This window comes from Apteryx rowi, unplaced genomic scaffold, assembly GCF_003343035.1.
Source record: "Apteryx rowi isolate R43461 unplaced genomic scaffold, aptRow1 scaffold_385, whole genome shotgun sequence".
In the NCBI taxonomy this organism is placed as follows: Eukaryota; Metazoa; Chordata; class Aves; order Apterygiformes; family Apterygidae; genus Apteryx; species Apteryx rowi.
In genome coordinates, this window is record NW_020450363.1 from 658,083 (window position 1) to 683,252 (window position 25,170).

General features: G+C 36.8%; 1 protein-coding gene across 3 annotated transcripts in view; it reads right to left on the bottom strand.

Moving 5' to 3' along the window:
- OSBPL8 (oxysterol binding protein like 8) overlaps positions 1 to 25,034 on the bottom strand; it is a 101,015-nt gene extending 75,981 nt beyond the window's left edge. For 2 of the 3 annotated variants that reach the window (XM_026074298.1, XM_026074295.1), the window contains exon 1: positions 24,972 to 25,034. The gene's annotated coding sequence lies outside the window, so the exon portion shown is untranslated. Of the gene's footprint in view, positions 1 to 15,340; positions 15,361 to 24,971 lie in introns of those variants that run through there. The other variant, XM_026074297.1, reaches the window with a different exon arrangement.
- Between the last annotated feature and the right edge of the window lie 136 nt (positions 25,035 to 25,170).

Consider the following 25,170-nt stretch of genomic DNA (forward strand, 5'->3'; position numbering starts at 1 on the left):
AAACTTTGCTTAGCCAATTTACTAAGACCTACCCCCCAAAAATATAACAATTCAAATTCTGAAGATGCTGCCTTAAACTGTATTTATTTAGAACTAACACTGGACTACAGGCTTCCAAAACTCTAACTGTGGCAGAGCATTTTTTTGTTAACAGGCATTGCTGAGGAAATGCATCAGTCTAAAGAACTTACCCATCTTTTCTCATCCAGAGCTTCCCAGAATCTACCAGTACAGAACCTCCCTTCTATTGCCAGACAGCTTAATTTCATCAAAATAAGAACTGAGATTACTTCTCTGGTTCCTGCTAATAAGAACCATGAACTGGGGTTCAGTTAGAGAGCAACTGTGTTCCTAATTTCTGCTCCAAAGTGAGAAATACAAAATAGAAAAATCAATGCAAGCTCTAAACATTCTTTCATGCTTTTAAACTCAGACAAATTTCAGCTGACCTGTGCTTAGTTGCAATATAGTTATATCATGATTGGGAACTTTCTATGAAATTTATGTTCTGCAGGACTAAACGTCCACATTTCAGACAGCAATCTAATGTTTATTCTCAAGTACAATTTAGTTTCCCATATCTTGGCAGCAGTGTCTTTTCTTGATATATTAATATAGAGTTGATGGCATAAGAGATAGCCTTCATTTGAATTTCCTTCAGCTAATGCTAGAAGGTAGTTTCCACAATTTCAAGACACAGTATATCTGTATTAGAATTAAAGAACAAAAGGTCAGAAAATTATACTGTAATAGGAAAAACCCTAGAAATTCTAATTTAAAGGAGCAGCCGGTTCAAACCAGCAGTGATAGTATCTGGATTACACATCATGGATTATTAAAAAGATTTAGAAAGTCTAATTTAGATTTCCATTGTTTATGCCAGGTTTAGTTTTTCACTTCACTGTTTGCCTAATTAAAATGAGCTAGTGAACCTAACTTCTGACTTTTATGCATCAATGCAAGCCTATATGTTTGCTATTCAAGATCTTCTATAGCTTTTTTTTTTTTTTTTTTTTTAACTTTATGAACAAATATTTGAAGTAGTCATTATATAGGCTTAACAAGGATTAATGCCTTTAGCACCGAACATCCAAGCATGCCTTTTTCAAGCTCCGGAGTCACTACTGATCAACTTTGACTTGAAAGTGCTTCAGGAATGACATACAGCTTTTAACTGAAAAGGATGAATCAATAGCATTTAAACCACATAATCAGGCCCACTGCAGCTGTAAAATATTATGGTATCCCAGACCTGTCAAGTGACATCACACTCCCTTTTTGGACAGCCCCCTTGTTTCCCCACCCATCTTTAAACAAATGTCCCCCATGAAGTTTCTTTGGGTGAGGAGAAGTGCCTAACCTACCACAACAAGCAGCTATGGAAGAGATACAAACATAGACAAATGTCTTAAAGTAACTGCTGTTCACAGCCCTCAGAAATCAACTTGATATTCCTGCCTAATGTTAAGTTAAGCAACAGTCCACACCATTTACACTAACAAACAATGTACATCATTTTTGCTAGAGCTGAAAACAGAATCCAGCCCTCTCCCAGCTCAACGCCAATCCGCAAGCACAGAAGTTAGACTTATGTGCTGTGCTACCCATTTCTGACAAGCAGGGTGCTTTCTGCTCCCAGTACCAAGAGGAGATATCAGGATCCTCAGTAGCAAGAAATCCACACCGTTAGAGTACATTTAGTGTTCTCCTTCAGGGACTGACACAAATTACCAACTCATTCAAGCAGAAAAGAAAATGTGATGATGTGGGTAATAGAGTTTTGTTCCTGCCACACCACAGAAAGTTTGTGAGCTCACTTACTCTGTACCATGCAACCAAGAGAACAAGCCTTGGAAGTCCTTTGAAATGTTCCAGAGAAGAACAACTCCTACAGAGGGAAGGCTGGTGGCCAGGGCAGAGGAAGCATTGCTCTGTTGAGGGCCCAGGAGCATTTGATCGACAAGGCAACTCTTCCCTTTTCTGCCCAGTCTAGTCAAATATTGGGAATTCTGTTTCCCATAAAATGGGTTAATGGAGTAGTCTGATAGCATTCCCCTGCTCAAACTATTTGCTGAACCATGCAGTAGGACTGCATAATGTGAAGTTTTGAATGCTGCTTCCCCACCATCCTCTATCCCCTCCATAATTAGCTAGCTCAGGGAAGTAAGAATAGCAGGAGGCAGGGGGCAAAAGACATCCCTCAGTGAGGGTGGCCAGGGATATACTGACGAGTCACAAACTTCCTGGAAGGAAGGCATGAGCTTGAGCAAAATCAGTTGTTAATAATACAGTAAGGGCAGGAATACATCCAAAAAGGAGCATCTTTCACCTCACAAACTCAATAGATTATAAACTTCCAAGACATAAAGAATGTATTTATTTTTAAGAAGAGAAAAACTATACCTTTCTCTTCAAACCATTGCCCTCATTCCATTACTGCTACCAACACTGACCAAAGTAATCCTTAGTTTTTAATACCTTTTTATAGCTTACACTCATATTTAAAATTGCATACAATACCAAGACAATACCAGCTTAAATACCAAGACAATACCCTGTCTCTCTGCTATAGCAGTTAACTATACCAATATCATATTACACATTTTATTCTCTTAAAGGCAACTTACACATGTATTACAAAGTCTAGAATTTTGCAAAAAAATAACATATAGTTCCATCTATATAATAAAGAATGGAAGTTAGGTAGCTAGAGCTCAGGTCTCAGCACAACTCAACAGTAATGTACATCCAGACTTATTCATAGCCAGGCTTTCATTTCCTTAGGCACATATGATCTCATACGACATTTATTTTCACACACAGCATTGAGAGGTCAGAAAAAGGAAAACTGAATTTATCAGTAGCCAGAAGAACAACTGGACCTGCATCTTTCCAACTATGCCCTTTTTACGCTAAAAGGGGCAACTGGAAAAATCTAGTGTACTGTATTATTATTCCACTACTAACTGAGTGCCCAGACTGATATCCAAAATCAGTGGTCAGAGATGCAAGTCAGTGAAGTTCAGCAGGTACACTGCACCTGTAATTAAAGGTTTCAATTAAAAAAAAAAAATCAAATTTCTTCACGTAGTCTCATAATGATCATGCAGGAGAATAAAGTTTTTCAAAACTGTCATGCAAAAGTACGTGTAATACTGATTTCAATGAAAGCAACAAGTGTGCAAAAATCCTCATTCTCAAAACACTTAGGTGTGCTTAACTTCTACTGTGAGAAAGGATTTTGTTCCTTCATTTCGCAGCCCTCAACAAAATTCAGAATATGAGCTGCCTTCTCCTCCTAATGATCACAACCAGGAAAAGATATGATAAACAAGTAGTTCTTAATGCAGTGCAAGCTTTTCTTTCTAAAAGCAATCACAGGAAAGTAAGTCTGTGACATTCTTAAACTTAGTTTTTGTTTTTTAAAAGGAGACAGTCGACAACATACTGTAATCTTTAATAATAGCTATACAGATTCTCTGTAACACATCTAGAATAGGAAATTAGTGCCTGGTAACCCCAGGAGTACTATTAATTTCATAAAGTTCAAATCTTTAATGAATATCCATTTGGATCTTTCAATGCCCTTTATTAACAACAAATTGCAAAATAATTGAGAAAATTAGCCATCCAAACAACCTAACCAAGAAAAACATACAGCCATTCTAGTTAGATCATGAAGTAATCAGCCACTTGGGTCCTCCTCAAAATGGAGGAGAGAACCATGCCAACACTTCACATACAAGAAGAACAACTGTTTCCAAATGTTGATAAGTATAATTAACCTACATAACCCTGCCTTTGGCCTTGAACATTAAAGATGAATTCAACTTGAAAACCAATTAAAATGCAAAGCAGTCTATACACTTTGGGACTAGAGAACTGCATACGCATTTAATTAAAAAAAAAAAGGCAAATGAAAAGTACAATTATTTCTTCAGAGGCTATAAAGGATTTGTTGGTTGTCTCTCTAAAAATCCTAATTCACCACCAGATAAATAAATCACATTTCAAAAAGAACTGAAGAATTTAATTCTTCAATTCCCCATGAAGACACTAAAGCATTTAAGGTTTATGAAGGGAAATGTCTCCGATACTAACAAAACTGAAGTTTTAACTGGAAAAAAAAAAAATCATAGAAACAAAGGATGAAGAAGGACTACCTGGATTGTGAAGTATGACTCCCCTTTTTCATGCTTAGCTATGATGCTAGAAATCAGTTCTATCAATATTAGCAACTAAAATGAGCCAGGACCCATTCTCAGCTTGCACAGCAAAATTCATATTTACAAAGCTTAACTTTCTTTTCCCCAAATAAGGTGCCCTTATTCATTCTGCCTTTTGAGAATGGTTGCTGGCTTGTGCTTTCCCCCAAGTGATGCCCATGCACTGCTTGAAGAATGCCAATAGGTGGAAATCAAAACCATGCCATGCAAGTAGGGATGAGTATAGCACATTAGGACATCTTAACCTTCTGTTCTGATCCTGTTTACTTCGGTAGAAATAACATAGGGATAACAACACTCCAATGCACAATATGTCACTGATACACAAAACAAGGTTTCCACTGAAATAGTTTTGTAAAAATACGTATTTGATGCAACACAGTTATGCTGGTTTGTAAAGCCATTTTGTTTGTCTGTGTCTGAGGAAGAACTTGCAGAAACTCTTTCTATTCCCCCCCCCCCCCGACTATTAAAAAGGATAGGTATTTAAGACTTTTGCTGCTGAAACCGCCTTCTATAGGGCTGCCATTCCTACAGTAGAAGAAAAACTACTGGACAGGCAGGTGGAACTGGAATTTTCAGTTTTATCATTGACTGCTTCTAATCTACCTGTGAAGAGCATGGAAAATGCTGGGCTACAATAGTTAATTGCAAGGTTTCAGAAAAACCTCAGACTCTGATAACAGCCTACAAAGTGAAAGCTTTATTAAAAAATAAAAGCAGATTTAACAGTGGAACAGCCTGACCTTTAAGAATTGACCTTTAAGCTCAACTGGCTTTGAAATTATAAGAAACATCACAAAACCACAAGCAACTGTCTGTTTTCAGGAATGTTTCTAAGAGTGGCAACATTCCAGTTTAGACAGATGAAGAATGCCTCAAGCTGATCAAAAGTGGTTCTGAACTTTTAAAACACTCTGTTGAATATTAGGTTCTCTCTTGTTTAGACAAAAACATTTTTAGCAGTTTTACAATGGGTATCATACCGGCTCTTAAAAAATATGAAGACAAGTTGGCTTGTTGTGAAGTTCTGCATGCATGTGGATCTCCAGCAGGTGATCAGGTTTTTTTGACCTCTTGGTTTTGTTGCAGCTGGGCAGTCAGTATGTTATTCTATTATCAGACCCCTGAGTAATGATGGATATAGAAGATGGACCAATGTCCAGCCACTAAAAGAGCATTCTGCAGTATACAGAATCCCAAGAGCTGCTTTGCATGTCAGATACAAATACTGTGACAGCTGGGGACCAAGAGCACTCTTCAGTTTTGCTGAAAAACAGATCTATGGCTATTTCCCTTTTTCCACCCTTCCCTACCCGAGCTAGAAATTCATATTATAATATCTGATTTTGAGCCAAGTATAAAACTTTGCTCATTTAACAACATTATAATTTTTCTATGCTATTCTATACAGGACACCATCACATTTTAATGACAGAAAAAAAAAATAATGTCTTTATAGTTTCTTGTTGCCATCTATTCCTTCACATTAATCACCATAATTATTTCCTCTGACACTAAACCATAAATTCATGCTGTTTTCACTTACAACACTAGGTAGAAACATAACATACCTTTTTCATGGAAGGAACTGCAGAGTAAGTGGTTTCTACTCGTGTAATGAACCCAAGCTGCTTATCACCATTTTAAAGTTACTGATCATTTTAACATCAGAATTTTGTTTCCAGTGATCTGTGTGTTATATTGCAGTATAACCTTGCTCATTTCCTAGTAGAGTTGACGGGGGGGTGTTGATTCCCCCCACACACCCACCCACTAATCTGATTAACAAGCATTTTTTCAAGTATTCTGACAACCTTGAATTGGCTATTTACTTTGAAAGTGGCTCCTTTATAAGATGGCTAAAAGCCTGCTTAGAATGGTCTTACAAAACTTCAATGCCAAATTAAGACATTAAGACCTATTTCAAATATTTAACTCCCATCAGGAGTTATCCTGATTGTTAAGTTATCCTTGACAACTACTGTATTTCAGCTGTTCTGTAGATGGCATAGTATTTTGTACAACTCACATATCTACCTTAATCTGGGGTTAAATAGGGCAATATACACAACTGCAAGATTTGTTACAAGAATTTTCAGTCCAAGTATTTGCAGAACCTACCTCAGCAAGATACATCAGCTTGAAAAGCAAAATCTCAGTCCTTTCTCAGCCATCTAAGGACATGTACCATAATGTCTAATATATCATAAAAATTGTAAATTACTACAGCTGAGATAACATCCTTCAAAATGGTGACCCACAATAAACTGTTCCTGCGTATGGGAATTGACCATATTCAGACATTTTACTTCAGCTGACCACAATCAGAACAACATAAGCCTTTCTGCCTAGAAAGCACCGTTATGATGTAGCAGAGTATGTCTGGATCCCCTAAGCTTTCAAATATCCTGGAATCAGGGTACAGACTTGCTAGAAAATATTGGCCTGCACAGCAAACACTTGAGTTTCAGACTAACCTCTAATTCTTTTCTTTCAGATGAGTCTAGTCTGACAGCTAGAAGCTTTCCTCTGTGCTGAACCCCCCCAGAAGGAGTCACTCCTGTCTGAAGGGTCCCACACATCATGACACATACGGCATGAGCTTCACAAAAGTTCTTAACAAGCAGTTCACTCTTGGAAAGCATGTGACAGGCATTCAGGTGGATTCCTTGTCCTGTAATTTCCTTTCTTGCTAAGACTTCAACCGGCATTCTTGGAGAAAAGCAAAATATGCTATATCCCATTCGTACAGCTCTAGCAACACAACTCTTGGAGGTTGCGCTGCATAAGTTTAGAAGCAGTTTTAATTAAGACCATCAATATGAAAATCCCATGCCACCATCAAGAAAAACAAACCAATCACTAGTAAGTCAACAGTTTTAGAAGCCACATCTTCAGCAATTCCCATGCTTGCACTCCCCCAGCTGAAAATTTTCTCTGAGTTGTCAGCTTCGTTATATACATCTCAAGCGAGGTGATATATTGGCTCAAAGAGATTCTCACAGGACTCAGTATACAAGCTTATCATAATGCTCACAAGTCAGAATTCATAAGTTACAAGCATTTCCATTTCCTACAGAAAAGGACGGCCTGATTCTCTTAAGATCAAAATTACTGTCATCTCTACTAAGCAAAATGATTGCAGGGAACCACAAGAGGCATGAAATGGCAGAGATGCTGATGAAGGAGGAGCAAAAGCCAAGTCACAACAGCATCTTCCTTAAGTCAGCAAGCATAACAGCATCAAAGTCCATAGCTGCAATGGAGAACAGATCTATATCATTGCATTCTGCCAGACTATCAATAGTAAGGCTTATAGAAGTGTTCTGCTCCTAGCAAATAAATGTATGCTGATAACAACCCCCCTGGATGCTATATATACACTGGGAGAAGCAGAGCATTACTAGTTTTGCTTGTACAGCTCATGTTTGTAGTAATTTGGCTGGGGAGAGGAAAGACTCTTGCTGACATAAGCACCTCACTGCAGTTTCTTGCACAGTGTTACAATAGCATGGTCTTTGCAATGCAAGGTAAGCAGCAAAGATTGCTAAGCACAGGCTTCAAGCAGAGACACTTAAAATTTAGCAACAGCAAAAGAAGCATCTAGGTTGATGAGAACAAATCAAACAAATCAATGAACACATGCGCTTTCCTCCAGACAGAGGACAAAGAAAAGTAGAAGCACATAAAGAATACCACTGAGTTGTGAGTTGCTAAGACAGGCAGAACAGCAGCCAAGAAGAAGAACAAATAGGCTACTACACACTTAAGTGAAAGAAGAGAAAGGGAGGTGAGTGGTGCTGAAGACTGATGATCTAGAGAAAAAAATGGGAAGGCAAGGAAGCTGTGTGTCATGCTGAGTATCGTAATGTTTTTATCAAAGAAGGAACCCAAGAGTAAAGCTGGGAGGGAGAAAACACATTTAATAAAGTGCCTGACTAGTATAATTGAAACAGTGAGTTAATGAAACACAACAATAGTCTAAAAGATGGTTACAACAGGACAACTGAGGTGGAAGTGAAGTTTTTGGGGTTTTTTTTGGTTTTTTTGTTGGTTTTTTTTTTAGAAAAAGAAAATAAAACAAATGCAGACTGAAGTTGGGACATTTCTATTTACTACACCCTTAAGTGATTGTATTAAAGACCTCAGATCTCTTCTCTCCAAGACTCAAGTCCTTCCTTGANGGGCACACATGAACCCAAAGAACAAAAGATTCAATGAGGACTTTAGGACTGAAAGTTAAAACCCTTTCCTTCTCTCAAGACTTTTTCCAAGTTTTCACTGATATGAAACTTGCTCTTTTTAGAAATTACTTTCCATTTCTGCTATCTGGACTGCCCTGCCCTGGAATACACAATGCAGGCTGCAGAAGATTAGTTTATAGCAAGTTAAAGTAACGAAAACTCCAGCTGCTCTCTGACAAAACAAATTCTCTTCCTTCCCTCCCTCCCAGCATTCACAGACAGATGGTTAGACAAATCCAAACATCACCTCTATCAAGGCACTAAACTATATTCTAATGATTCTAAGAGTCAAGAGCTTACTTCCAATAAACTCAAAATAGGCCACTGTATTTACTTCCTTCAACACGCTTAAGAATTATGAGTCACAACAAATGGAACCCATGTTGCAAAAAGAAACAACCTAAGTTTCGAGTCTAAATTTTTAAGACAGAAACACCTGACAAAAAAAAGCAGTCGATGTATTAATCACCTACAAGGAACTAATAGCAAAAATCAATCAAGCAAACAAACAAAAAAAAACCCACTCAAAAACTAAAATCAGTTGTTAATAGTGGAAGTGTAAGCATTCCTTTTCAACCTCCCCATCCCCAAATATCTACAATGAATAATAGTGCAAGTCTGTCGCATCTCAAATTTCAACTCTCACTTCTGGACGCTATACACTGATAGTAATGTCAGGTCTCCATGACTCCAGCTTCCCCCTCCTTTGCTGTGACTGCCAGTAAGAACGTTTTTATACGTACCAATTTCACAAAAGGTCAGCTGCCAGACAATATTCCATATTCAGAATAAAAAAAAAACATTTTCTCTATAGTTCATGATAACAAAACACAATCAAGTTACCCTTTACATTATTTACTTAAGATGCAGCAAGTCATAGCTTCCTGAAATTTAAAATAAAAGCAAAGAAGAAAAGAGCCAGAGATTCAAGACGTCTAAGCCTTCCACTCCTACTCCGCTATACCAAGTGACCATGGTGTTACAGAAAAGTTACCAGCCTGTTTTTGCAGAAGCAGACTAACCCATACAGTAGAATAGCTTTTCTGCTGAATCTTTGATAACCTGACGCCCAGCAGTCAGTTCTGCTGAATAGTTCAGACCCAGAAGAAGAAATGTATTAGACAAAAAAAACATGATTTTTAACTGCTAACAGCACAAGAACTGACAAGATGTTAAGAATTACAAAAGCATAAAGAACTCTTGCATATGCAATAAGAGGAAGGAGGACTTTATTATATTCTGTATAAGATACTGTGAAAGTTCAGAAATACATCCATGGAAAGGAACTAAGAAGAATTACAATGAAGGAAGATAAATTAGCAACACTTGTAATATATTTTTCCTGAGCTTTCTGTTGGCAGACATCTAATTTATTTAGGACATAAAGATAAGTATTAATTTGTTTCTTCTCTTTTCAAATGAAAGACTCCACAGGTGAAACCTGGAAGCATTCACAGAACACAGCAACTGAATGTTAACATTTGCCTTATTCTGCTCACCTATCAATTCCTTCTGTGCTGCTTATATGACAATTAATACAAAGAATGTAATTTCAGTATATTTACAGTGCAAGATAACACAAGGCCTTTTCATAAATGTGTGGTATTTACAAAAAGAAAAATCTGTCAACCAAAAGGGAAAGTGGCTTAAGATAAGCAAAAAGCAATCAGTTTTCTTATTTTGTAGTTATACTTCATTTCATAAACAGGAATCAATTATCATTTGATAATTAACAAAATATTCACAATTTTTGAATAAAAATTATGTTTTGGTCTTTATTTACAAAAAGTAACTATTTATATTCAATATATGCAACAATATACATTTACTAATTTATTATGCTTGAAAATAGTGACAAAGTACCAAATCTTGAATCTTTCTTGTGATGTAAGTCAAAGCTCTGCTAGGGAAGAAAGCAGAAATCAACAACAAGACATACAAGGACAGCTTTTTAAAGCTGACTAAACACAAATACTACATATATAGCAAAACACAGGAAAGAAAGAGCTAAAACTTGTTTTAATTCAATACGAACTTATCTATTAAGACATCAAGCATTATTTATAACCTATGATCTGAAGGGACAGTGACCAGAACAGATGCCTTTTAGAATTAAAAAAATAAAAATAAATAAAAACAACACACACACGCACTCACTTTCTGACACTAGCTCTTAGTTTACATAAAAAGAAAGAATGTTTTTCTATTCCAAGATAGAACCAAATGGAGTTGGTGACACTGAAAGGAACCAATTAAGCTTAAAAGGAAATAGTCTGTTATGCTTGGAGGAGAATATCAAGCACCTTTCCATAATGAACTCTGGTATTCAGCAAGCATCTTCCCTGCTTATACAGTCTGACTTCTTTAAAGCATTGACAGTAAATATACATTAGTTAATATTTAATTCAAGTAGCTGGCATGGTACAGACCTGGTACCAGATTCCTATTTTGGAAGTTCTTCTCTAATGTTATATGACAGCTTATTGTTCTCCATTCTGTTTTCTACCTTGATTAGCTGCTATTGAGCTTTCTAATCAGTGCTTCTTGCCTCAGTGTGCCATCGTCAAGCAAAAGAAATCTTTTTCGTAATAGGAGTACGTTCTTTCTAGTGGGCGATTTCTAAAAATCTGGTTTAAAACCTCCCCTTATATTCATTAGTCTTGTGTGTTATTCAAATAGGTGTATCCAACTCTAGAACAGGATAGAACCTGCATTTGTTCAGGGGAGGTTGCTTTTACTTGTAAATATGACAGCCTCTAAACCCGTTTTTTCCCCATTAAAATACTACTGATTTTTCCATTGCTGATATTTAAAAATAGCTGTTGCATTAAAATTTATCCACTCCCTTCTGCAAGGCAGAATAAGCCAGTGACAGCTAACTATAATCACAATTTTATCTGAAAGCTAGAATCAGAGTACTGATGTTTTTGCTAGGGTTTTTTTGTTAATAAATCTTTATAGGTAGATAACATTTGGGGCCCCTAATTTGGCTTATGTAACAAAACTGAAACAAGTATCAGCTCTCTGAATATATCATTAAGACTACATTTTAATTAACACTGAGATTCTCATTTGATCACAAAAGAAACATTACAAATCATTACTCTCAGTACAGGAAATATGTATTGTTACATGAATCCTTCAGGCTCCAATAGATCATAAAGAACAATATAGAAAAATCTTTAGTGTAAATTCTGAAGCCAGAATTACTGTCTTAGAATTGCAAATTCTTCTAATGTATTGTACAGACTTAATTTAGAAATTAGAAAAAAAAAAAGACAGACTAATCAAAGCAAAGAGTCATCTTCAAAGTCTACAATTTGCATCATAAAGATCACATGAAGTTGCTCTGCTTATCCATACAATAGCCTCTCTTTCTAAAAGAGGCTGCAAACAATACAAGGACTTCAGGTTACATTTACCCCCTACTGAGATGTTAAACTGAAAACCTAGCTGAGAAAGTTTTATATTGAGGACTCTCAGGTAGCAGTTTAGAGGAAGTTATGTGCTTGTAGTATATTACTATCTCAAATTTTTTTTTATACACTCAAATAGATGCACCCACACCCACCCACACACTATGCTCTACAGGTATAGCAAGTCCTTGCAGTACAGCAGATACTATGCAGGTGATGTGTCCGTGTCCTAAGGTATGCATACAGACCACAGTCTACTCCACCTGCAAGCATATCGCTTTCAAAAAAAATTAGTCATCCTCCACAGTGTCTGAGCTATCTGGAGGGTTATAATCATGCCCTCTTCTAAAATCATAATCTTCTGAAAATAGCTAAAGCCACGATTAGTCATATGGTGCCTCAAGTGACAAAAAAATGAGACAGGAAATTCCCTGCAGCAAGTTAGCCATGATCTGTGTAAGAGAACAAGGGAGGAGAAAGATGACAAATAACCAGGGAAATGAGAACAGGCAGATTAGCTGGAAATGCAGGCAAATGTAGACAGGTCATAAATCACAAGAAAAAGAAAACCATAATCCCAAATGTTTTTCCTCAATAAAGCTAACATGCAAAAGGCCCTCAACATCCCATTTACGTAGAAGAAAGGAAGAAGCAAAAAAGCTACCTCAGCATTGAGGGAGAAGATTCCATTAAATGTACATGCATCTACTGCTCAGAAAAATTACATGTGTCTTCTTCACTTAAAAAAACGACCTTCCACTAGCACCATATACACTACTTCCACCTTAAGTATGTTAAACGCCAGCTACAGATTCACACTATCAAGCAGCACAGTCAGATGTTCAATCACAGTAAGTTAAACAAACCCACTACTTCAGGTAAGGGTTTTATAGCCTTCCCCAATCCTCTTTCTTCCCCCTTCTTCCACATTACCATAGCTTCCATAAATTGTAAAGGAATCTGATCAGAAAGGAGGTAATCCCACGGAGAGAAATACGCAGCATTGTATGCTCTCCTCATTAGAAATAATAAAGAATGCACATCTTGAGAATTACTGATATGTTTGGTGTCTGGAAAGCTGGAAAACACATAGGTCTAAACACTGCTATTGCTCCTGATGTTTCTCCTTATTGACCTTAAGTCTCGGCTAAAGGAAGATGAAAATGACTTTTTTTTCTGATGCACAGACCTCTTTTCCCTTTCCAAAGGTTATTCCTACATTAGCTTCCACTGGTGCATAATCAGTTATTCAATTGTATAGTTCACACTAGCAAAATTTAACATATATTATCAAAACTTAGATAAAACACAGTTCATTATGCTGAGAATAAATGTATGGTGGCTGTATAGCGGATGTGACTAGCCCACAGAGGCTAGTTGAACCCAATGGTTTATAGCACGAAGAAAGTTACCAGAGCTCAGCTGACATACAATACCTCAATGTGTCACTGTCAGATGAAAAGAGACCAAGCTATTAAACGATGAATTCACATCAAGTCCATGCCTGTTTCTGACCCACCAAGTCTATAGAATTTTTCCCCTGCACGTCTCCCAATCATACTACCTGTTGAGTCATCAACAGATCACTGTTTCAAGCATTTTATTTATTTTTAACTCTGCTTCAACTACTACAGAAGTGTTATTTCCCCTAGACTTGATTAAACATAGTGGTAATTAAAGATTAGTGATAATATGTTTGTTAAATGGAACAACAGCTGTGCCACTCTTAGTCTTCAATTCTTATCATTTTTGTCATGTTAATATTTTGACTCAATACCACTTAAGTTTCTTACATTCACTACTATACTAGAAAAGTTCAAACTTCCCTTTGTTACCATTCCACACATCATTCTAATGCCTTTGGATATTGTATTTTATATTTACACATGAACTATGTACTAATAAAATCAGTGTGTTTCAACTGTTTGAAGTGAACACTTTTGAAGTTACTCAGTCCACCAAGAACAGTAGAACAGCAACTTCAAACACTTGTGGAAAAACAGGGTAACATTGGCGTTAGTCTTTTTTCCCCAAACAACTCAAAAACTACCAGATTTTGAGAAGGTTTTGTGGAAGATGAAAGATAGCGTCCCTACCTTTCTCATTAAAGAGCATTTATAAGGTAATTTATTTTTAAGTCTTTTGTGAAAAAATTAAGCCAGAGTAACCTTACTTTCTGTACAAGCCAAAAGCTTACATAGAACAAAAGATGATTAGTTACCAAATTATTTCATTATAAGCCAGTACATGAAACAAAGCCTCTTCCTTCTTGAATAGAATCTAGACTGTGTATGCGCCCACTAATCAACACAGACAGTCTAGACCTAATAGAGTTTTTGCTGCAATAAAGTATGGCATATACTGAAACCAGTAACTTTAACAGGCCTCTACTATAGAAATTTATTATCTTTTAGTGTTCTACCCTAATATTGATCTGACATCATATTTTTGATATTCCTTTTCTTTTTTTTTTTTTTTTAAAAAAAGGAACAAAGCCACCTTCACACTTTGGGAATTTTATTTATCGGAAAAATTCTTCCGACAGATCAGTTTCCATCACACAAACTAAATTAAATGGATCATAACCCTTATATGGTCAGATATCTGCAATAAACTTAGCTATGTTGCTTTTATTACACAGGCTATAATCAACTGCAGTAAACAGAACAAAGCCTTTTGTGAGATGTCAGAACCTGCAAAAACATCTGTAAAGAAGATCGGCATCTACTTTAGATAATAAACTAAGCTAAAATTATTTGAATACACATTTCTAGTTCATTCACTATACTAGATATTTTTATTAATATAAAGCACTGTTATAAAGCATACTATGGGGTTGAAAGAAATCATACAGACAGGTTTTTCAAAAGATGTAGATACTGCCTCTGAACTACAACAGTAACAAAATTGGCACTTGAGACAAAAACAGACTGTGTTACGTTAAAATCCTCCTAGCAGCAGCACTACCAAACAGGTACAAAACAGGCTAATGTAGATATATACTGAGTGCTGTTTTATAAGCTAAATTTTTTCCTCCGTCACAATTTTTAATCGATGGAAACACCAGAAGATAACTCTTCTAAAGACTACAGGGTAAACATACACCTACTTTTTAAATCAGGTGTGAATAGTGAAAGATCAGCCTTGGAAATACTGTCAGAATAGAACTAGAATGTGGTCTATATGTAACCTGCGTCAATAAATTTGTCCAACATATGAAATATATGGTACAAAGACAACAACAACAAAAAAAATCCATGAAGTTCTTAGCAATATCCCAAAAGCAAGGTCCATCAACCTTCAGCTTCATATAGAAGAGGTTCATATTTCTTTTTCATCTTTCCCTATATTTACAGAAGGCCTGCAATGTCTTCAAAATATGCAATACCTACAAAAACTTCCATTTAATGTGGCAAGTTAGATGGTGAGAGACAAGGCTAAATCATCTTACCTCAGAAAGATTGTAGATTCTTTTACAATATGCGATCATACAGCACTTTTAAAAATACTACATCGGCTTGACAGTGCTAGACAGAAAAGGTACTAACATGCATTACAGCAAAGCAAAATCCTAAAGCTGTGAAGAACCCAAAGAAAGCTTAAGTCATGCACAAGGAATTAAAAAACAAAACAAAAACCACACATACACACACCTTCCTACACTTCAGACCGCAGGTAAATTCAAGACAATGCTTCATCCCCAAAATATTAAATGAGAGATTTCAAAATATTTGACTAGATTCTCAACCTTCAAGCCTGGAACCTTTCTTAAGAACAATATAAAGATACCATATTCAGTATCAATTATTTTTGCACTTCCCACAGGTCTGAAAATTCCTGCAGCTAGTGAGGAGCACGATTTAGCAACCTAAGGGCAGAAAGGAAAAAAAAAAAGAAAAAAAAAAAACCACCACACAGCAGCAGCTGAATTTTCTGTAATTACAAGAGGCTTTTATTTTCTAGTACCATCTTATATCAGAAGAGGAGATAACATATTCAGGCGATTTTGAAATGTTTAGTATTGTTCAAATGCCTTCAAAGGATGCTAGTGCACATATCAGAACTGGCTACTGTATACTCCGATTTATAAACTCTCCCATAGACACTTTTTGCCAAAGTTTAGTGTTTATCATCTTCTAACAACAGATAATCATCTGAATGATAATGATGACACCTGAATCCAAATGCAGATTCAGTACTCAGTTGAAAAATGTTATACCATTACAAGAAATGACTTCATATTTCCAACTGTGTTGGGCTGGGCTGCAAAATCTTCTTTTAAGAGACCATATTGATTTAAAGTTATTAAAGGCTTGCTACTCAACAAAAAATTTTTGAGGTGATATCAATTCAAGCTCTTAAGTTTTCAAAGACCAGTTTTAAACATTTAATCATTCTGCTACCCAAGGATTGTATCTGCTTTGTACTTCATTAAGTCTGCTGAAAAACACAGACTAAAAGCATACATGTTCTGACCTTATCCAATAAAGTGATATCAAAAGGAACCTATTTCATGAGAAGAGACAAATAGGCCTACAATGGATAATTTGAAATACCCTGCAGAAATAGCGAAAAGTGAAACTTGCCCCACTAGTCTTAACAATTAAACCTGGTGCAATGATAAGTGATTGAGAGTCATTTTGAAGACACCTGACACTGCATTCAGGAATACCCCTTTCTAGGCAAAGTTATGCATTTTAAGTGTGATTTACAGTCTTGATCACAAGAAATGATACTTTCTTGGAAAACAAACACTGTAACAGACCTACAATTCATGATAAGAAAACCAACATGGATATTATAAATTGTTGCTGAGAGGCAAGCCTGATCTCTATGTATTAACAAAGAGAGCATTAATCATGGAAAAGGATTAGTATCACTTGATTCTAGAGCTTTAGTGAAGCCATTTGCAAAAAACATGGCTTCCACTTAAAACAAAAAACAAGAAGAGTACACAAATTAGTAAGCCAGACTAGGTCAAGAAGCGACAAGAACAAATCAAAGATTTATAAAATATCTTTTCTAGTGAAAAGATGCTTGACTCACTACACCAAGGAGATGACAACCTCAGTCTTCCAGGAGCTGTCCAGGAATAGGTCTCAGAGGAGAGGGTATTTCGGATTTAACAGGAAAAAACAAAAAGGTAGAGATACAGCAGTTGGAGGCTGAAGCAAACAACAAACAAACAAAACACACAGATTTTGACTAAACTGAGCTCTAACAATGCACAAAAACAGCAGAATAACCTGCCATGACAAAATACAAAACTCTTAGCTTAAAGCTAGATAGTGTGTCTTTTTAAATTGTGGCTTTAAAAAAGTATTTCTTTTAGCATCAAAACTGGCTTAGAAGTTCCTATCAAGCTCTGCCAAGCTCTTGCTTCCACTCTCCTTGCCACATTTCACCACCCCTTCCATTGTGGCAACATCTAGCTTGCGGTGCTGTTCAACAGGCTCATACTTAAATGATCCTGTCTGGGATTTTTTTTTTTTGGTTTAAATCCCCTTCAAGGAAAAAGGAAAGAGAATGGAGCAAACAGCAGTATAGGAACTTCTTAAGACATTTAGCCAAAGGAAGTATATCAAGTAGTTACATCTTGCGCAGCTAATTCTCCTGCAGAAATTATAATCTTCAGCAAGTCTGTGCTACACTGGAGGCCAAATTGATATAGTCTTTCTTTGCACAAAAATTCTGTGGCTCTGTAAGAACATTACTGGATGTAAGCAAGTTTTAAATGCATTAATTAAGCAAAGGACAGATGAATTCTTAAAAAAAAGGGGAAAAGAAGTCCACTTTCTAAAATGTTTGGTTGACTTTATATGCTCCCTTCACTAGAAGGTAACCAAAGTCTGAAACAGTTTCCCAGGCCTCTACTGGTATTCTTAACACAAAAATCACACTACAACTTGCCTAACAACTATGCTTAGTTTAGCTTCCATTTGTAAGCTACAGAATCAACATTTAATAAAGCATACATACAAAAGCAGCTTCACTTTCAATTGTCTGAGTGTGGGTGTTAATACAGACAAGGAACAGGCACAACTGCTGTCTCCCTATACAAGAAGCACTGTGCTCTGTCTACATGTCTAGAGCTATGTCAATGGTAAACTATTTAAGAAGAGAGAGATACGCAATGAATTCACCAGACAAAGGAGTTATTTCATTTTGATGCTACACATGTGAGGGTGAGGGGCAGAAAGCTACATGGTTCAAATTCAGAGAGTCGTGTCCAAGTAATATACATCACATTATATACATTACATATGTTTCAACCAAAACATTTTGTACATTTGTATTAGATATTGGATTACACTGCTCTAACTGGATATTTAAACTGGCTCAGTTCTCAGCAAGCCACATATAAACTTATGCTTGTGATTGCTTTCCACTGGGAAAAAAATACTGGAAGTCATCACAAGAGTTCTCAATTATGCAAGACAGACTTCTTACACCAAAAACCTCATAACAGAGCCCTTTTCAGAAAAAGGTAACATCATGCAAGTAAGGAAACTAGAGATCTTCTAGAGCCATGTTAAATATTTGTTTTAAGGCTGTAGTCATTCTTTTGGAAAAGTTCTCCAGTTACAAACAATGGTAAACCCATTCTCCTGGTACAGTATGGCGCAACAGTTTTTTACTCCCAGAGTTGCAAAACAAAGAACTATAGTTTATGCAGACTCACTGCTTTAATGCCTAAATAATATCCTAGCTATTCCTTCCATGTTTAAGAACAGTTATTTGTTTTATGAAGAGTAAAGGTCAACAGGTCATAGCCAAATCTCTACTCTGGACAAACTGCCTCATTCTACTCCTTTCTAGGGCATCAGCAGCCACCACGCAAAGAACAAGGCTCCTACTATACTCTTCCCCCCCTCCCTTTCTGCACACATCCCCGTTCAAAAAGGCACAGGCTAGCATATTCCAGCATGTACCTAAGGCAGCCTTATACTAGAAAATTATGGAAGGAACAGGTTGTGTAGGGGTTGATAAACTTCAGGAGATTTATTCCAAAACCTTCACATGGCTAAAAGTATTTTTTCCCCTGACTTCTCACATGTATTCTACAGTATTTAGACCATTTGCAACACTGCATAACATGCCCTCTCATGCTATGGCCTGTGTGCAAAAAAAAAACCAGTAACCCATAAGCAGGTTATTTACATCAGTCAGAATTTAACATCCAGCAGTCAGGGTGGGGGGCAGGGGGGAAAAGGAAGGGTATTTAGTACAGAAAAGGGCTTTTATCTGTCACTACGTATCCTCAAACTGACTGATCTTAGCCTTTATCTCACAACTAGACAAGGAAAGGTAGGCTTTCCAGTAAACATGTTTCTTTCTTTAGTACCATTTGAGGAGTATTTAACCACAGCTTTACAGCATTATCATACATTTCTTAAACAGGCAAAGAATGCAAGAACATACCATCCAAATTTGTTAACCAAGAATATACAAGATCAGTCAATGCAACACTTAAGCAAGCATTACCCATCTTTTACCTAATAAAGTACTTTTGTCTGTAAATGTATCCTTTTCACTACATCTCTTGACAATAGTAAGAAAAAAATGCCTGGAAATAAAAATTTCAAGCAAAAAAACCCTGCATCTCAGCAAAATAAGCTTGCTGTATACTTTGCAGATGTGTTTCATGATTCTTGAAATCAGTCACACTTCTCCTTTAGAATACAGCCAAAAATCTTCAATAATTCACAAATTAGAGAGATAGCAACTGAACTTATCACACAACTCTCATACCAGCAATATACTGTTCTTTCTACTTAATATTATCTGGTTATAAGCAATAAACTGTTCATCTTAACTCTCAAAATTGTCTGTAAAAAAATACATCTAAAGAATATGTTTTTGAGGAACAAGCAGAACATGCCAACCACTGAGCTAAGACCCTCTGTGGGTACTTAGAAAAAGGCCTACAGTGCACAAGACAAACCTAGTTTGGCAATGTCATCTCTGTCCTTTGGAAATCAAGTCAGTCATTCACAGGTGTTAATTTATTACTTTTTGAGGCAGGGAGAGGGAAGAAGAGGTGAGGAATCTTCTTAAATTTATCAAAGCTATTCCTGAGAAAGAGTGTTGGACTTGCAATAAATTTCAGACCACAGTCACGTGTCGTCCTCAGTTTACTGGACCACCAGCTTACTGTGGGCTTTAATTAGATCAATATTAAAACCAACCTATATTCTTCTGATGCATAATACCTTAAAGAGCAAAAAACTTTCAATAATCAGAAAATTCACCTGCAATATAATGTTTCCATAAGTTGTGTTGCAATACTTAATTTGATTGAAATATTTTTTTCAGACATTTAAAAGACCAAAAATAGAACTGTACTCTCAAGTACAAGCCTTTTAAAAAGCAATTTGCTGGTCCTTAAAAAAAACCTTCAAAATACCATGGCTTCTTGTCAGCGGGCAAGCAAAAGATAACTCTAAAAGAAGCAAGTTGTCTTCCCTTATCTCAACAGGGTAGTCATATTAACATCTTGTGCAGTACTTTAATACAAACACTGGGTGACAGGATTACTGCACTAGAACACATACAAACATACAGATAGCCTATAAAAGCTTATGAACTAGTCCAAGCTTAGATGCAACAAGAACAATTTAAAGTGGAACATGAAGAACGGAAATGGCCGAGAGTAGAAAGAGGAAGATCAGATGTGCACTCTCTGGTATGGCTTCAACGTCATTGAATCCTTTAGCACTTTCAGAGAGACAGCTCTAATGTTTTCATCAGATAAAGGGTCAACACTGCAGACTGCAGTGAGGGAAAAAACTAACTGAAACTCACATTTCCACTTAAGAATGAGAAGAAAATAAGGTTTATCTATTCATCTCGTAACACCAGAAGTCCAAACTACTTCCTCGCAACCAAGATCTCACTTCCCAAATGCCTCTTACCATCTGTCAAACACTTTCAGCTCCTCTCAGGAGGCTTTTTATGCTACTATACACGTTACATCTGCAACAGATTTTCCTGTTGTAGAGTACAGATGGAATAAAATGTTTTGTTTTATAACAAACATAGCAAAACACTGCACTGAACTTAAACTGTGTACAATCCAAAACCAGTTACTCTGAACACACTTCTAATGTATTTGCTGCTAATCAGTGCCCCGTTATGAGCACTGTTTCCCAAACATAACTCACACATTTTACCAGGTTCAACACTGCATATACACCTTCCTTTTAAAGGTCAATGTCAATCCTCAAAACATTAAGCTCTACCAAGTCTCTCTAATATAGTATGAAATTACAAAAATGAGGCAACTAAGACCAAACTACTGGAAAAGCATACAACTTGCTGTTACCATAAGCTGGACAAGTGTTGGTTTTAGATAAGGCTACAAAGAGCTGCTTCTACTGCCTTTTAACTGATGTAATTTTTCAAGTGGAGAAACTATTTCCCTGACCAGAAGTTAATTTATAAAACCATCTCCCAGATGATAATGATTCTTCAGGTCCAGGTGGAAGTGAGTCCGAAAAGCAGCGACAATACATTTTCTCTACTAATTCCCAAGATCACAAAAGCCAATGTTTATTTTTCAAAGTAAGTAACTTCTTTTTTGGACCTTCTGGTTTCCAATAAGATCCTCTGCCATCTGGGAAACTTGGTAAAGCCACACTAGTCTCTATAATTGCTCATACCCTTTAAACAGAAGGAGGATGGTTACAGATGCTTTATATTGCTGCTGCTGTGAACTCTGAGCAGGATTCTTTTCTCTGTTTTGGTGGAAGAGCTGCAAGCAGCAGAGGTAAGGAAGGAAATTATTGGTAGGCTGAAGTTAAACAGAGAGCATATCAACCAAAATACAAGGCAACAACAAAAGAAATCACTTGAGCAAAATCCAGAAAAAGCCCTCTAATACGAATCAAAGTCTTTTGGAAAAAATTGTTTTTACACTAAGACCGTGCCCATGGCCTCTTATATCTCAAAATACACATATTTCTGAGCTATTTTACATTCAATTACATATATCTTGTAACAAAAAAGTTAACTGAAAAGGCTGTCTAACAAAATAAAAAAGCTTTATTAATTCAGTAACACCAGTACAAACACAAAATGGGAGAGGGGGAAAACGACAGTTCACTCAGTAAAGAATCTTTTGACATTTAGAAGTAGTACTCTTTACTTCCTCACTAACTCACCAAAACAGCCTAGGTGAAGAACTAGAAGCTTAAAACTATGCTGTTTCATTTCCTGTAAACACAGGGACTGCATAAACACACATCTCAAACAGGTTTCAGCTACTGCTCCCCTCCTCCTCAACTGTCCATCTGCCATAGAAGCAAGATCTTCATTAACTGCACATTACATTAGAAACCACAACATACCTGACCAAGATTGCTATATTAAGCTTTTGGGGACAATATCATCAACCTTTGCGCTTGTCCTGCTTCTATTACGTTGCAAGCAACTGAAGAAAAACCCACACATTTTGCCAGTAAGAATATTCTGTTTCCCAAAAACAGCTCACACTATTTCATTACAGAAGACCTTTTTCTGTCTTCTTTCATGATTCTATGATTTAACACTAAAAGCTGTTGTTCTGCTTTTATCACAAACCTGACAACATCAGAGTTTGGTTCTCACCAAGAAAAAAAAAAATTGCTTTGTCACATTGGGAAGTTTTAACTACATGATGGCATGTATTTTCTACATCAAATTTATTTTCTCTTTGGAAACAGAAGTTGAAGAGTCTAATATGAGATAACATTTTTGACAGGCAGAATGAAAGAAATCCATGGCATGGGGAGGGAGTGGAGAGAATAAATCCTTAGAAGACCCCTTGAAGCTTCACAAAACAAAAGTCAGGTGGAGGTGGGAGGGGTAGGTGGTGTAACAGTCATCACCGTAGAGATAAAAGCCAAATAACTGATCTGGCAGTTTATTGAACCTTGTCTGAAGTGCTCTGCACAAAAATTTATTGTAATGAGAGAGATGGAATACCACTTCACAGAATATAAAATATGCATAGTTTCTTATAGAAGAAGTTGCACAAGCATTTCTTTGCGAACATATGATCAGACAAAAAATAAACAGTATGTTTACAAGTACTGAATCCCCTAAGAGCCTTCTTGATGATTTCACCAGAGCATTTATAGCCACCAAAAGGTTTATTGCAAGTAATTTGATATAGAGCAATTATCAGGAAACTTTATTTCCCAAAAAACTTTTTCTATTGATTTTAGCATTTTCATTTCCTTGAGAGTAAAGCCCTGCCAGAATACTATATGAAGAAAAAACAGGAGCACATCAGTCTGACTTTTTTTCCTGATTCAATTCCCAATAAAGTAAACAGGAGTTAGATTATACCCTTGAAATACATCTACTGACACAAAAGCTAAGCAGAATTTATGACACAGAACTTTTCAAATCCTTTCCTCTGTTGGTCAGCCTGATGTCAGATAGAAGAAACATCATCATCTCAAGGAAGTCAAAACCTGATTTTGTCATGTCAAAACAAAGACAAAAAAAGCGCCAGTAATTCTTTATGTAATAATGAATAAGAAGTGCAAAAGTTCAACATTTTTTCCTGCAACGTCATAAAATTCAACTTTATGTTGTAAAGGCTAACAAGCTTACACGTTTATGACACTTAAAGCACTGGGTTTCAAATACCCCAGAAGTCTGTGGGTCCTTTAACAGTTGCGGGAAGAAACATGACTTGGAGAGACATTTTCTGAAATATCAGTTTTTAATTTGACAGGAATGCATGTTTAGAAGGAGCTCCTTCCCTGACCCACAATCAAAATAGGGGAAAAAAAAGAGATCAATTCACTGCTAGATCTAAGTTATATCAGTCTCAACAATTCACTTTATTACAGCAGCTTCACAACTCTGCAACAACAGAAAAATTGAGGCAAAGAAGCCACAAACGACCACAACCACATATCTCTGTCTTCTTAGCTAGTTTCAGTTTTTGAAACAAATGGCATTAAATTAGCATGTGGAAAGCTGGGCTATATAGTAAGCAGTATGTTCACAGAACAGATTATTTCAAAGGTTAAGAGTTTTGATAAAAGTTAGTGCATGGATGAAACAACAAACATCCTTAGAAGCTTGTAGGGAATTCTAAAGAGTCCCTTTCCAAAGATATTAGGCATCAGTGAACTGAAATCATACTATTTTCCATTCCTTCCTCTCCACATAAGACCAGTACTTAGGGATGTCAACATTAAACTCCTACTAACTGAAGAACAGACCTGACAGAGACAACAGCAGAAGAGAACCATATGCATTTCTGCTACTGCCCATAATGCTACAGAAGAACAACTTTTGAACAACTGCTGTCTTTTCAAAATTGTGAAAATTAGGTAGACATTAAACAAGCATCAGCAGGGATTCAACTGCATAATATTTAATGCATCAAGCACTGATTTCTATTTTATTTGCTGTGATTAAATTGAAATAACTAATGCTAAGAAAACTTCCAGAGGAAAAATAGCAGTTTTAAAAGGCTTCCTGTCCTCAGATCCAAAACAGACAAGCAGCAAAATCTCACATTAGAAACATCTTCAATCACACACATGCATTAATGACTTTCCTCCTCCTTTTAGGAAATGAGTTCTATACAGCAGCCCTATAAAATATGATTTATGAAGACTGTATTTCAAGCAAACGTTGAGGCACATATGAATTGAGTATGTTAAACAAAATGTTGCTAGACAACTTGTGAGTGCACTCTTTCTGGAAGTGAGCCATTTATAAGGCCTGCTTATAAAGATACAGAAGAACAGCTAGCAGCAATAAGGGACCAGTTACAATAACAGGGATTCAGGCTTCATTCCCCAGGGCACTGCCCAGTGAGATTACTTTCCCAGTGTGAGGGGAAGAAGATTACTGACAACCAAACGAGTGAAATTTTAACTGCATTTGTTACTTAATGCAATCGCTTTCAAGTTGTGGTTTGTGAATCCTTGGGGGTTGAAGGTGCAAGGATGGTAATTAAGAGCAAGTCTGTCATGAACTAGGCTTAAATGTCCTATTAATGTGCTACGATGCATGGCTTCACTACAAAGTGTTACTGGCCTGAAATAAAAGAAAGTTTTAAAACGCCACTACACCTTGACAGCGTGATTACAGCGCGCACGCTAATCCACCGCTTTTCGGGGGCGGCCTGCTACCGGTGCTGAATTTAAGCAGGACAAACGACCCCGTGCGGACGCGGAGCTCCCCGCTAGGCACCGAGCGGCTCCGAGGCACGGCCAGCGCGCACCGCAACGGGGGCGCCGCCGCCACGGGGGCGCCACGCACCGCCGCGCC